We start from the raw sequence: 3,102 nt of genomic DNA, 5'->3' as shown, positions 1-3,102 counted from the left end.
AACATGGCTAGGGTTCGGCAAGTAAAACAACTTGGCTAGGTTTAGGCAAGTAAAACAACTTGGCTAGGTTTAGGCAACAAAAGCAACTGGGTTAGCGTTAGGGATCTTGGTTGGGTTTAGGAAAGGGTTGGGTTTCGGCAACAAAAGCAACTTTTAGTTGGGGGGTTAGGCACGTAAAACAATGGTTGGGTTTAGGTAACAAAAGCAACTTGGTTGGGGTTATGGTTTTGGTCGGGATTCGAACCAGCTCTCTCATGACAAGAAATTTGCAAATCGGGAACTCTACGGGATCCCACCCTCTCTCCCTACCGCGACTTTGACATATACTTAACCCTCAGACTGTCATTATGTGTATAATGTTATCTAGAAACATGAAATGCTACATATTTTCGTTCAGAAATGTTCATATTTGACATTTCTGTGGATTCTAGAAACGTACAATGCCGACATTTTAATCTGGCAACTGGGCCGGCAGAGAGGATGGTACAGATGCTGGCCTGACTTCTTAACTCTCTTTAAATCCTCGAGATGTGGAGGAACCACAGGTGTGACACATTGGCATGTTTTCCCAATTAAAGCTAATTAATGCTAATGAGCCTATCAACAAGGAATCATGTGTCGGCAGTGTTTAATTATGGTATGAATAAATCAAGTGAAGCGGTAACATGAAGTCAGCATATTGTCGACTGTTTGCGTTTGGCCCACATAGATCCAGCAAACATGTGTTCATTTACATACATGATAAGAAAATGGCTCTGCACGGCTATTAGCATGTAAATGGCTCCATTCAAAATGTTGCCTATTCAGGCAACAATCAACCTCTCAGCGGGCATAGGAAATAAGCTGTTTCCAAAGGATTTAAATGCAATTTGATGGTGCAAATTTCACCTATAATTCAAGGGGGGGCATTAAATGCTACGAAGAATGATATAATCTCTGCAGGAAAAAATAAGAGGTCGTCATTTTCACCTCAAATTATTATTCCTTCTCTCTCTTTTCTTCTCTGTCTCTGTGAGAGGAAAGGCAGAATGTCACATTTAATATTCACAACAAGCTCCTCGCCGATCCCCCCAGAGGTCCTCTGCGCCAGATGACGAGCAGGCTGTCACGGGTCACCCGGCAACCCGGCCCCGCTCTCTAAACACCCGTCGGTCCTCCGCGGAAGTGACCTAATATCCGTGCCAGCCCCCCGCCCGGCCACAGAGTGCGATCTCACCACCACTGCCTTCCAGGATTGGACCCCCCCCACCCCACCCCCCAAACCCACACCGCCCCTCCCCTCGAGGAATCCGCACCACTCAGATCCGCTGGATAGTTTCACGAGTTCTGTTTTATGAGCTATACTTATACTTCTTTCTCTTCTTCTACGTCTTTTTTTTCCCCCTTTTACACAAGGTTTCCTCAGACAGCTTTCTCAGCTCATTTCCGTCGGATGCCCTACAGGGAATGGCGGAGCGTAAACTTGTGTCTTATCCCTCGCCGCCGCTCAACTTCCAAGCCCGTAAAGCAAAATAAAAATGTGTTTTAGTGATTTGTCAAGTCGTGTCCTCGGGGAGATATAATGTGGAGATGGGCTCTCCTTGAAATCTATTGTTTGGAGATGCATGCGTGAGCCATCCTTCAAAAGTGTTTGTGAACAACAGTTGGTGTTGTGTTTGTGCGATTGTGTGTGTGCTCGTATGCGCTGCATGTACGTTTTGTTTGCTTCTCCCTGCGAGATATGATCTATGAAGTTGTTACTATTCATTGAGCACTGCAGACAAGTCATCCATATGCCTTCAGCTTTCCCGGCAGCCCTCAGATGATACGATGGCTATCAGTCGCCAGGGCATTCACGACTACTGCATTTTAGTAGTCATCGGCTACTCCCAAATAGTACAAGAGATATATATTTTTTCCGCCCCCGCCCAATAAAAAATTATCAATTCTCGTCAAAATGGTCTCAAAAACTGCCAGTAAAGGGTTAACTGATGTAGGCGGGACCAACCTGGGGGTATGTGAAATAGCAGAGTCTTGATTGGCTCTGAGAGGCTGTTTACAAATGAGCCGCTAAACCCCAGCAACTTGTCTGAGCTGGAGCTACCGACTGTTTGACTGCAATAACAACATAGACGGGAGTCTTTCCAACTCTAAATACCTTGAATTATGTTTATTTAACATGGCATCATGTAGAAAATGATTGCATGTTCAAACAAATCTGTTCAATTTATTTATTTACCGGTATGTTGTTTTTTCCTTAAACTATGACAGATTCGTCGACTACGATGCACAGTGTCGACTAGTGGTTTTGATAGTCCACTAGTGTGTGCAGCCCCTAGTGGCCACATGACTCGGTCCTTTCTCCTCCTCCCAGTCAAAGCACTTCATATTCTTTGTCATTCAAACATGACTCCGCCTCTTTTATCCCTTTATCCCCTCTTTGTTTTGCTCTCGACACGCTCTCAACATGGCTCTGGATGAGGGACGGCCTCCCAACCGGCTCCTGGTGACCTCGCTTATCTCCTATTGGTTCCCGCTTCCCTGCCCCGCCTTCTCTCCCCCTCCATTCACACCCAGCCCATTACCGTCAGACAGACAGACAGAGGCACGTGCTGCTCCCTGGCCCTCGGCCTCCTCTCTGACGGACGGCAACAATAGCGACGGGAGAGCCAAAATGGCAGCCGCCCGCCCCCGTCTGGCCGGTCCCCGGGGGCCAGTCGCATATCGGCCCAGCCAATCTTAATGCACGTCTTCCGCAACAAATTGGCCAGTTTACTTAAGAGTCTGCTGTGGCCCATGAATATTTGATGGGGCTGCGGAGTAGAGGGATACAATGACAGGGTCTTATCTTATTTAGCCAGACAGAGGGGGTCGCTTCCTGGACGGACCCAAAACACTCCACTGCTCTCCAGAGATCTGGAAGAACCCATGAAGTACACACTATAAAAGACAATTGTGATTTGTCCACATTCGTCCACCCCTTTGATGTGGCAAGAGCCCCCAGTCTAATCGTACCAAATGCTGCTGTTGGATGAAAACCAAAATCAGAGAAGCATGCTTATTTTTTTCTCTGTGATTGACATGCATTTGGGGAATTCTACAATGGGCTTTGAACAGGTTTTA

This window comes from Poromitra crassiceps (assembly GCF_964638095.1).
Source record: "Poromitra crassiceps genome assembly, chromosome: 3".
Taxonomy (NCBI): Eukaryota; Metazoa; Chordata; class Actinopteri; order Beryciformes; family Melamphaidae; genus Poromitra; species Poromitra crassiceps.
The sequence above is the reverse complement of the archived record's forward strand: the minus strand, read 5'-3'. Positions refer to the sequence as shown.